This window comes from Bubalus bubalis, chromosome 4 (assembly GCF_019923935.1).
Source record: "Bubalus bubalis isolate 160015118507 breed Murrah chromosome 4, NDDB_SH_1, whole genome shotgun sequence".
Classification (NCBI taxonomy): Eukaryota; Metazoa; Chordata; class Mammalia; order Artiodactyla; family Bovidae; genus Bubalus; species Bubalus bubalis.
This window is the reverse complement of record NC_059160.1, coordinates 45,509,057-45,521,150: the sequence shown is the minus strand read 5'-3', so window position 1 is coordinate 45,521,150 and position 12,094 is coordinate 45,509,057. Positions and strand designations below refer to the sequence as shown.

General features: G+C 48.5%; 1 protein-coding gene and 1 pseudogene across 1 annotated transcript in view; both read right to left on the bottom strand.

Annotated features, from left to right (window-relative positions):
- LOC123332141 (apolipoprotein L3) overlaps positions 1-12,094 on the bottom strand; it is a 262,937-nt gene that overhangs the window by 103,172 nt on the left and 147,671 nt on the right. The window lies entirely within an intron of this gene.
- The window catches only part of LOC123332140, a 49,194-nt pseudogene that overhangs the window by 20,614 nt on the left and 16,486 nt on the right, over positions 1-12,094 (bottom strand).

The following is a 12,094-nucleotide window of genomic DNA, read 5'->3' as shown; positions in this document are numbered from 1 at the left end:
TGAGGGCATGCCAACCCAAAGACTCAAAGAGAAGAGAGTGGAGGAGAGCGAAGGGGAGGGGGAGAGAGAGAGAGTGAGAGAGGGAGAGAGAGAGAAAGAGCGCACACACGCAAGAGAGAGAGAGAGAGAAAGCACTTTGGCTCCTCCTTTTATATGTTTTTTCCTCCCCTGGGCCTGCCCTATGCAAATTGGGCTTAACCAGGAGTGCTGTTTGTTCTACCTGAAGTTTTCACTCTGGTCCTCGGACCTTCCTTTGACCTTCCTTTGTTCTATTTTCGCGGGCTTTTCCCTTCCTTGTCTTTTAGCCACCGCCATTTTGGACTCCTTTTCCCTATTCTACCTGGTAACTCAGAAAAGTCTACAAGAGAGAGCCAACCCTTTTCCTTTTTAGTTCCTGAGAAGAGACTCATTGTGGGGAGAGGACTGAGCATGTGCCAGGGTCTGTGCTGGCACCATCCTCACATTTCCTATTTAATTCTCACATCAGCTCTAGGAACTGTCAGCTCCACTGTACAGATAAAGAAACTGAGAAGCAAAGATCCCACAGCCTGACAGTCCTGCAGCTGGACTGCTAGTGGACTTTTCTGCTTTGTCCCAGGCAGAAGGGACTGCAGTTTTCCTGGAACCGTGACTCCTCCTGGAGGCCTGCTTGACCTTCCATCAGGGCTGCTTCATCCCAGAAAATGTCTCTGGGCCATCACGGCCACTTCTTCCCTGCTTTTAGGGGAGGGACATAAGAATGATGAGTGTTATTTATGAGGACCACACACTACTGTTTGGTCTTACAATCACCCATAATAAAAGCCATGAATTTAATTTGATTTTGCAGACAAGGAAGAGGGGTTGCGGGGAGTGGAGTCGGGGAAGGGAGAGGCAGGGAATTTCTTCCAGCAACTCAGGGACTTCTATTTGGCAGGAGAATGTCAGCAGCTCATGTCTTGCAAAAGTCCATTTGTCCAAACACCACACACTCACGCTCTGTCCACAGAGTTCAGAGTTCAGAATTCAGGCTGAAACAGACACCCCTGAGCACAGACTCAGAGGGGTCAGGGGGTAAACGTTCAGCTGCCCTGCCCGCTAACCTGCACAAGTCTGCCCCTGACCCCACAGGAGCTGCCGGGACTCAAGGATGCCTCCTCCCTGGAGCTTGGGATCCTCTGGGAGTGACCCCTACAGGAGGGCCTGTACAGGGAGGAACAGTTGGGGCAGGGGTTTTCTTGGATGGAAAATCTGAGCGCAGTCACCCCTCCTGCCTGCTCACTTTAAACCTCAGGCAGAAATCCAGGAAGCAAGGGGCAGGGAAAGCACGTGGGCCTCCCTGTGGGACACCTGCCGGCATGAGGGTGCCCATGCCCCGCTTCCTCAGTGCCTCCACCACAGGACAGCTGGGGGCCCTGAGCTGTGGGTGGGCATCCTGGGACTTACCTCCTGGCCAGGTAGTCCCTGCAGCAGGCCTGGAAGCTGATTATGACTTCCGTGATCTTCAGGTCCTGCTCCTGCTCAAGGTGGGCCAGCACGCCGGCCCAGAAGAAGACCTTGCTCTTGCTGATGCAGTACAGGTTACTGTCGAGCTCAAGGACTTCGATCTAGAGGAGGAGAGCCAGCTGCTAGCCCTCTCCAAGAGGCTACCCCTGCCACCCAGGAACCCTGGAGCAAGGCCAAAGTCGAGGGAGGGCCTTCTAGAGCTAGGGTTGGGCCTACTGCTGTAGGCAGCCTCACCTGGTACAGGGAAATGAGACTGAAAGGAAGCAGGGAAGTGGGCAGGTGGGGTTCAGCAGCACAGGGCAGATAACGAGTCAGACTTGTAGGTAAAGAAAATCCTCGGCTCTGAAAGGACCTTACGTGCAAACATCTCTGCCCACGTCCATTTCTAACCACAGTAGCAATGGACATGGGGGTTCAGGCGGCATTACTTTAGATAAATAGAGGAATGGAGTTTCTTTAAACAGGCATTTTAAAGTCATGAGTGGCTTCAACATCCTAAGGAGCCAGAGGAGTCAAGCATGCAGGGCCAAGCAGTGCAGGGCCATGTGGAGGATGGTGGGCGAACCAGAGCTGGCTTGGGAGCAGCACTGTGTCAGTATAAGTCTCTTGTCACCAGTTGTCATCGACGGGGAGACTGAGTACAGCCTGGCTCATCACATATCCAAGAGTAACCAACTGTGAGATATTCTGTACAAACAGCACAACATGCTGAGAAGGACCAGCTTTAGTCTAAGCTTGGGCCTCTGCAGACTCAGGACACTCCTGCTCAGTTAGGGCCAAGCCCCAGGAATAAGCCAACTGGGGAAGGTGCGCCAGCTGGTGTGACTGCAGCTCTGCCACTTACTGGCCATACCCTGCAGATGTTTGGGGTGTCTGGAGGCCTTACTGGTTGTTTCAATGGGGACTGCGCTACTGACCTTGGTGGGGAGGAGTCAGGGTTGCTGCTAAACATCCTACAATGCACAGGACGGTCCTGGACAGTAACGACTGATCCGGCCTCCACCCCTCAGGAAGGGCCATGTGGAGGCTGAGAGGCCCTGTCGCAGAGTACTGACAGTGCAGTGCTAGGCTTCCCAAGACTATTTAATTCATGTTCTCTGACACAGTGCTGGTCACCTCCATTTTCCATGTGAGGCAGCCAAGACTCAGAGAGGTGCATTCTCTGGCCCCAAATAACACAGAGACAGAGCTCCAATACAAACTCCAGGGCCAGCACCTTTAGCACAAATCTCACTTCCTTACCTGGAAAATGCACCTAATAATAATACACAGCCTGAGCACCTCACAGGACTGCTGCAAGCGTCTAACAAAACGGAACATGTGATGATGAGTAAGTATCACCCACCTGCCCCTACCTCAGGGTTCAAGGTCATAGAATCCTGTCTCCCAAGAAGGTCCAGCCGTGCCTTCCTTTGTGTGCGCTCCTCACTTTGCCAGTGAAGTGGATGATGCAGAAATCGGCTTTGTCCTTCAGCTGCTTGGGCTTCTGGAACTTGGGGTGGGTGTCCTGCTCCTGCACCACGTTCTCCTCGAAGCTATTTCCTGTGGCTTTGGGGAACCAGCACTCTTCATCCAGCAGGGCAAGAATGCCAGGGGGCCTGCGTTGAGGGGGACACAGTATCCCACAGATGAGCTTGACCTGCAAACCTACCCATTGTCACCAGAAACTCCAGATTTTCACCAGAATGTGGGCAGTTCTTCCCTCACCAAGGGAGAAAAAAGAAGCATTACTGAAAGCACTCAGTTTAAGAGCTCTAGTTTAAAAAGGAACTTCTGGTATCCAGGCTACAGCCAACACAACTGAACCCAATGATCCATGACAGTGGTTCTCCAGTGAGTGCACTGGAAATCCTCTGGTGGGGTTGACTGGCTGTGAGGACCCCTGACCTATGTCCAGAGACTGCCCTCAGTTGGTGCTCCAGGCCCTGGAGTTCCTCTCAGACCCCCTGCCACAAGCTCTATGGCTGCACAACTATGTGGTAAGTGGTGACATTAGAACAAAATTCTGGAAGTGCCCCCAGAGCCCCAGAACCTTCTGTGCATGGAGTTTACAAGACAAGAGACCGACTCAGACAATGTGCGGACTGGCTGACAGGCCAGGAGCCACATGGGTTCTTAAAAAGACTCATCAGAGAAGTGAATCATTCCATGTTAGGACTGTGGGCAGTTCCAGCCCCACCCTCACCCTTATCCCACCTCAGGTAATGTTACCAAAAGGTATGTACGGGAGGGTCCCTCTGCTCGCCACTCAAAAGCCAGTAAACAGGCAAGTTGGTGGAAAGGAAAGTTTGCTTTATTTCAGATGCTGGCAACTCCAGGGGAGGGTGGTGGACATCTGTCCTGACTCCCCACACCCCCCTGACAAGCAGGGGGTGAGAGCATTTATAGACAGAGTTGGGGTGGGGTGGGGTTACATGCAGAAACAGCACAGTCATCTCTAACAGTCATCTTCAATTGGTCATCAGTGGTCTGGCTTGCATCATCTTGGTTGTTTTAGGTACAGTTAATCTTCAGTTCCAGGGTGCACTTGTTCCCGTTTCTTTGTGGTCAGTTCTCGGAATTGTGGCAGCTCAAGTCCTGGGTATAGCCTGGTCATCATGTAGTTAACTTCTCCACCTGGTGTTTTAGTATCTGTAAGATAGCTCACAGGATAAGGCTTAGAATATTATCTATAGCCCTTCAGAAAGAACTAAAGGTCCTTGAAAATCCTTAATGACTACATTATCTATCTCCTTATTTTGTTTTCCTTTGTTTCAGCATTTCTCACTTCTCTGATGAAATGTATTCACTGATTAAGTTTTCCACAGGCAAAAGGTAGCAGAGGATATATTGGGGCGTGGGGGGACGGGGAGTGGGAGGCAAGGACCATAGGGTCCTGTTCCATTTCAGTAATACTTCAAAATGCACGAACTCTTCCTAGGCCACCTGATTAACTAACATTCAGTTCAGTTCAATTCAGTTTAGTCGCTCAGTCATGTTCGACTTTGCGACCCCATGGACTGCAGCACGCTAGGCTTTCCTGTCCATCACCAGCTCCTGGAGTCCACCCAAACTCATGTCCATTGAGTCAGTGATGCCATCCAACCATCTCATCCTCTGTCATCCTCTTGTTCTCCTGCCCTCAATCTTTTCCAGCATCAGGGTCTTTTAAAATGAGTCGGCTCTCCGCATCAGGTGGCCAAAGTATTGGAGTTCCAGCTTCAGCATCAGTCCTTCCAATGAACACCCAGGACTGATCTCCTTTAGGATGGACTGGTTGGATCTCCTTGCAGTACAAGGGACTCTCAAGAGTCTTCTCCAACACCACAGTTCAAAAGCATCAATTCTTCTGTGCTCAGCTTTCTTTACAGTCCAACTCTCACATCCATACACAACCACTGGAAAAACCATAGCCTTGACTGACGGACCTTTATTGGCAAAGTAATGTCTCTGCTTTTGAATATGCTTTCTAGATTGGCCATAACTTTCCTTCAAATGAGCAAGTGTCTTTTAATTTCATGGCTGCAATCACCATCTGCAATGATTTTGTAGCACCAAATATAAAACCAACCCATGTTTCCACTGTTTCCCCATCAATCTGCCATGAAGTGATGGGACCAGATGCCATGATCTTCGTTTTCCGAATGTTGAACCTTAAGCCAACTTTTTCACTCTCCTCTTTCACTTTCATCAAGAGGCTCTTTAGTTCCTCCTCACTTTCGGCTATAAGGGTGGTGTCATCTGCATATCTGAGGTTACTGATATTTCTCCTGGAAACCTTGATTCCATCTTGTGCTTCATCTAGCCCAGCATTTCTCATGATGTACTCTGCACTCTGCATAGAAGTTAAATAAGCAGGGTGACAATATACAGCCTTGACGTACTCCTTTTCCTATTTGGAACCAGCCTGTTGTTCCATGTCCTGTTCTAACTGTTGCTTCCTGACCTGCATACAGATTTCTCAAGAGGCAGATCAGGTGGTCTGGTATTCCCATCTCTAAGAATTTTCCACAGTTTCTTGTGATCCACACAGTCAAAGGCTTTGGCATAGTCAATAAAGCAGAAATAGATGTTTTTCTGGAACTCTCTTCCTTTTTCCAGCAGATGTTGGCAATTTGATCTCTGGTTCCTCTGCCTTTTCTAAGACCAGCTTGAACATCTGGAAGTTCATGGTTCACGTACTGCTGAAGCCTGGCTTGGAGAATTTTGAGCACTACTTTACTAGCATGTGAGATGAGTGCAATTGTGCAGTAGTTTGAGCATTCTTTGGCCTCGCCTTTCTTTGGGATTGGAATGAAAACTGACCTTTTCCAGTCCTGTGTCCACTGCTGAGTTTTCCAAATTTGCTGGCATATTGAGTGCAGCATCATCTTTTAGGATTTGAAATAGCTCAACTGGAATTCCATCACCTCCACTAGCTTTGTTGGTAGTGATGCTTCCTAAGGCCCACTTGACTGCACATTCCAGGATGTCTGGCTCTAGGTGAGTGATCACACCATCATGAATATCTGGGTTGTACCTTTTTGGTACAGTTTTTCTGTGTATTCTTGCCACCTCTTCTTAATATCTTCTGCTTCTGTTAGGTCCATACCATTTCTGTCCTTTATTGAGCTCATCTTTGCATGAAATGTTCCCTTGGTATCTCTAATTTTCTTGAAGAGATCTCTAGTCTTTCCCATTTTATTATTTTCCTCTATTTCTTTGCACAGATTACTGAGGAAGGCTTTCTTATCTCTCCTTGCTATTCTTTGGAACTCTACATTCAAATAGGTATATCTTTCCTTTTTTCCTTTGCTTTGTGCTTCTCTTCTTTTCACAGCTATTTGTAAGGCCTCCTCAGACAGTCGTTGTGCTCTTTTGCATTTCTTTTTCTTGGGGATAGTCTTGATCCCTGCCTCCTGTACAATGTCACAAACCTCAGTCCACAGTTCATCAGGCACTGTACCAGATATAGTACCTTAATTTATTTGTCACTTCCACTGTATAATCATAAGGGATTTGATTTAGGTCATACCTGAATGTTCTAGTGATTTTCCCTACTTTCTTCAATTTAAGTCTGAATTAGGCAATAAGGAGTTCATGGTCAGAGCCACAGTCAGCTCCCGGTCCTGTTTTTGCCCAGTGTATAGAGCTTCCCGACCTTTTGCTGCAAGGAATACAATCAATCTGATTTCGGTGTTGGCCATCTGGTGATGTCCATGTGTAGAGTCTTCTCTTGTGTTGTTGAAAGAGGGTGTTTGCTGTGACTGGTGCGTTCTCTTGGCAGAACTCTGTTAGCCTTTGCCCTGCTTCATTCTGTACTGCAAGGCCGAATTTGACTGCTACTCCAGGTGTTTCTTGACTTCTTAATTTGCATTCCAGTCCCCTATCATGAAAAGGGCATCTTTTTGGGGTGTTAGTTCTAAAAGGTCTTGGAACACAAAGTGATGTTGCTGTCAGGGTTTTCTGACCTGTAGCAAAGGAAGTCTGGCTTGGTTCTTATCTCTAAGGAAAGAACTTTGATCCCATCTCTTCACAACAAGTTTTTTAAAAGTTAGCATTAATTGAGCACCTACTCTGTGTCAGCCATCATGTGAAGCACTTTGCATGCATGATCTCAGTGTTCTCCACAATAAAATTGAACAGATGAAGAAACTAAGGCCAAAAGTAGTTCAATAACTTGTCCAAGGTCACGTAACCTGCCCCTTCCTTACAGGTTTCATCTCTTCTCAACCTGAGGCCGTTCACTGCCAGCAAATGACATGGAGGAAACATTCCTGATGGGATCTTGAGAAGGAATAACCTCGATCCCAACCTTAGGATCCTGCCTGGAGGAGGTGTGTCTGCCAGGAGAAAGCTAGCCTGGGGGATCTTCCCAAGAGGATCTGGGTAAAATTCCTGGCACACTTGTGTGGTTTACCTGGACAATTTGGCCTCAGCCACAAAACTCTCCCAGGCATTGTCTTCAGTGAGCAGGAACTGCAGTTCCTCCCTGTTACTCTCTCTGGGAAATGATCACTGACGATGTCAGTAAAGTTTTGACTCTCTACACAGAAAAAAAGGAAAAAAGATTACAAGAAATTATGGTGGAACATAAACGGTATTGATTTTCAAATGGCTCATCAGTAAAGCATCTGCCTGCAATTCAGGAGACACATGAGACGCGGGTTCCATCCCCAGGTCAGGAGTATCCCCTGGAGGAGGAACTGGCAGCCCACTGCAGTATTCTCGACTGGAGAATCCCATGGAGAGAGGAGCCTGGCAGGCTACAGTCCACGAGATTGCACAGTTTGGACACGACTGAGTGAGCAAACAAGAACTCACATAAAGTGGCTCAGGTTCACCTTCCTGAGCAAAAGTCATCTGGGGTACTGTTAATGGATTCACCTGGGCTTACAGGTAGACCGTTCCCCTGCTCCTAATTCATAAGTTGAAATCCTGATGCATCCTTCCCCCTGCAATGACTGTATTAGGAGATAGGGCCTTTAAGGCAGTAATTAGGTAAAAAGAGACCATAAGTGCAGAGCCCTAATCCAATAAGATTGGTGCCCTTATTAGAAGAGACATCAGATTTCTTTCTCTCTCTCTCTCTACCCCCTCAGCAGGAAGGCTTCTAAATTTTTCCCTTTTTCCTGCATCACTTAGGGAGAAAGGAAACTAGAACTTGCCTGGGGGGAACCCACAGAAGTAACTCTGTATTGATTGATTGGGGGCGGGGGGGCGGTGGCTGCGGGAAACAAGGGAACTTCTGGGTATCTGCAGGGGTGCTTGAGATCAATAGGAGCAGTATCTGCCTGAGGCAGTCACACCTGGTAAGCATGTGTTTATATATGGGAGCACTGGGCAAATGCCCTAACACAGCATGGGGGAGGGGCGATGCTAGAGAAAGAGGTTTCCACCTGAAACTAACACATTCCAGGTAGAGGGGACAGCAGCACATTGGGCAGGACCTACTGTGTGGCAGGCACTGGCCCAGGACATGGACACACATGATATTTCACCCTCATGAACACATAGGGAAACATTTATTTCCATTTTACAGGTGAAGTCAGTTAAGGAGCTCCAGGTCACACAGGTGGGATGCGGCAAAGGTCAGGGGTTTAGTTCAGGGTCTGCTGACCCTTGCAGAGCAGCTGGGTGGACAGCAGGGCAAGAGCTGGAGGAAGCACCCTCTGTGGTGACGCCCCAGGGCCTGGGAGCAGGAGGAGGCTGAAACCAAGGGAGAGAGTAGGAGAAGCTCTGGGATGCTGGGAGGCCACCTCCCCTGCCCCTCCTGGCCTTGGGGACTCCCCCTGCTGTCCCCCCTCCCTGTCCTGCCCGCACTTCTGGGTCAGTTGCTAATGACAGTGGGAGAGGAAGTGAGCACCTTAACTGATGCTCTCTTGAGAGAACCAACCGTATTTCCTTGTAGGTTCCCCAGAAAAGAGTCATCATGGGAGAGGAAACAGGGTTGGCCCTCTCTTGTAGACTTTCCTGAGTTACTAAGACTCTGGACTTCCTATCAAGTCCTCCAAAATAGACCTATTGTCAAGTGGAAATAAGTTGAGGTAGAAAAGAGCAGTGTGCTCTCAGCCCTTCCTGTGAACTCTGCATCCATCCAAATGGTCTTGATCACCCAGCCTGGGCCACTGGGACCAAAGTCACTGGTGTCATTGTTTCCTTCATAGACAAGACTACAGGGACCTAGACATCACCAACTCAATGGACATGAGTTTGAGCAAGCTCCAGGAGTTGGTGATGGACAAGAAAGCATGGTGTGCTGCAATCCATGGGATTGCAAGGAGTTGGACACACGACTGAGTGACTGAACGGAACTGAACTGAGACTATAAGGGTTGTAGGTGACATGCACAGAATGGCTAAGCAGTGGACTTAGAGCCCTCTCCAAGGTACCACAGGAGCAGAGCAGGGGACTTCCTGGGGATTTCTCAGGCCAAGTGTTGCCAGGATTGGGCTTTGAAAGATGAGCATAACTTTGCTATGTGGTAGGAGCAGGTGATTCTGGAAGAAGGATCTGAGGGAGGAAGCGCCTGGAACCCGCATGAGTGTGCTCCTCAGCAGCAGGAGTATGACCAGTATGCAGTGAGCAGCTGGTATCTTCTGGGACTGTGCCAAGTGCTGGCTTGTGAGGTTGGATGGATTGGGTGGAGGGGCTGGGAAGAAGGCCATGGAGTAGACGGAGCACTATTGGCAAAGGCCCTCACAGTCTATTGATGGCGGGTCGTCCTTCACAGAGCCCAAGGCACAATGTACTCAGCCATGAGGACTCCACAGGATAGGACTGGGTTTGTTTATCTAAGGGAGTCAACAGGGAGGATGGGATTAGCTCAGGGTGGGGCCCGGTGGGCAGGTTGTGGGTTTATCTGAGCAACCCAGATTTAAGGGCGTTCACTTTCCCTTTTGCTTCTCCAGGTATATCTGGGCCCAGAGGGGGTGTGTGGTTTATTGCACAGCTGGTGGCTGCATCTGCAGAGCTGAGAACAAGTGGATCTTGTTCACACTCAGCCAGAGGAAGACTCCTGGGTGAGCAGGGGAGTAGGACCCCGCCCATCTCCCTATCCTCAGGACAACTGCCTGAGAAAAGGATGATTGTCACTAGTTGAGAGAAGAAGGAAACAGAAGCTCAGAGAGATAGGTCATGGCCAGAGGGGCAAGTTAGGCAGGGGCAGAGCCTGGATGTGGGGGCAGGTGTGTCTGAGGGTTTCCTCCCACCCCTGAGGCCCCTAAATGGTGTAGAGGGAGGGCGACACTTGCTCAGGTGGGCTCAGCTCAGGAAGTGGACTCCTGAGATGTGAGCGGTGACCCCAGAAGGAAGGTGGGTGTTGGGGGTGCTCAGCCCTTTGGGAAATCTGGAGGAAGCAACTGGGGTAGAGGACAGGAGAATCAAAGCCTCTACTCCTATGGTCTGGCCACCTTGAGGCTGCCCCCAGGGTGCTGTGCTGAGGCTGATGGGGTAAACGGTTCCTTTTGAGATACAAGGATTCCAGGTTCATCACCACCCTGTCTCTGAGTGCCTGCTCAGTGCCAGGTCCTAGAGGGAAACTGAGGCCTGACATGGGAAGGGCAGGAGACCAAGTGGGGAAATGCAGGGCATTGCCTTCCTCTGCTCTCTGGGCCTTCAGCTCAGGGCTGCCCATGATGGTTGATCATGTCTGAGGAAGATGGTCCAGATGGAGGAAGTGAGAAGGGCTTACTACGCAATGTCTGTATTATGATCCTGGTTTTGCAATATTAAGATACAAAGTCAAACTGTAGACACTTTAGTGTAACAGGAGGGGTGTAGGCTTAGATCTATGTGTTTAGACAGGCAGAGATAAACTTAGGAACTTTGGAGTTATTAAAATCATATTCCTGGGACTTCCTTGGTGGTCCAGTGGTTAAGACTACCTGCTTCCACTGAAGGGGTTGTGGGTTCAGTCCCTGGTTTGGGAATTAAGATCCCACATAGTGGGCAATGCAGCTAAAAAAAGAAAAAAATAAATAAAAACAGAGTGTACATTTGAATAGTTAAAATAAAATAAAATAAAATAAAATCACATTTCCTACTTACATACCAGTGTCAGAAGGCCTGGACTTGGCCTCTACCCTGCCCATGGAGAGCTGTGTGACCCTTGACAAGCCACCTCCCCAGGGAGTGTTTGTTCAGTTCTCTTACCCATTTTTAAAAGCTGGTTTCAGTCTGTTCATATGGGTTTGTAGCTCCTCTGTGTGTTGGGGACATTCTCCTTTGTCTTCTCTAAGTATTGCAGACATTGTCTCCAGATCTCTGGCATTTTGATTTGGTTTATGGTGTCCTTAGCAACTTCTAATTTTTAAGAGGTCCAATGATTTCTGGGATTTGTGTCTTGGTGAGACAGTTTTCCTCAAGTTAGCAGTATTTTTCCAGTATGTTTTGCATAATGTTTTCATTCCTTCCAGTACATTTGTAGGTTTTTTTTCATTCTGCTTTACCTTTAGATCCCTTTAGGTTTCACTAATTGATTAGAGCTTTTTGTTTCTTCTTCCTCCTTTTCTTCTGCCTTCTACCTTCTCCCTCTTTCCTTTTTTCTCCTCCTCCTCTCCTGCTCTCCTAGACTCCCTACCTTCCTTCCTGCATGTCTGCTGCTTTATCTCCTTAAAGCAGGATTTACTTTACAGGTACCTACTGCAATAAAAAAGGAATACACTGTTTTTTCCTGCCTTTAAAGGAGCCCCCAGTGCAGTAAGGCATTACTCAGATTTTAGCAGGAGCCCATGTCTTTCCACAATTCTCTCTTCCTCTTTCTCCTGCTGTAAAAATATGGCTGGAGTAAGGAAACATGAGGAAGTACAGGTGTTTCCTGCCACCTGAAAGTACAGCTTTCCTACAAAAGCTTTCCTAAACCAAGATGGCCTAGTGTGAAGACGATATAGGCCTCACTTCACAGTTTACTGGCAGAGGGTGATTTTTTGGAAAGCAAGGGACACCCATAAATGGAAATACTCAGAAATCTGATGGAACTCTCTGTCAGAAAGAGCTTCTATCAAGACAGATAAGGAAAACAATTGGAATTACCCAATTGCAGGTAAAAGAGGTGTGGTGCTGTGTCTTCATGAAGCTGGTTGCTTCATGTCCCAGTAATGGGTCCCACACCTCGTATTCTAGCCAGGCTGTGCCTGGGAGGGTGAAGGGA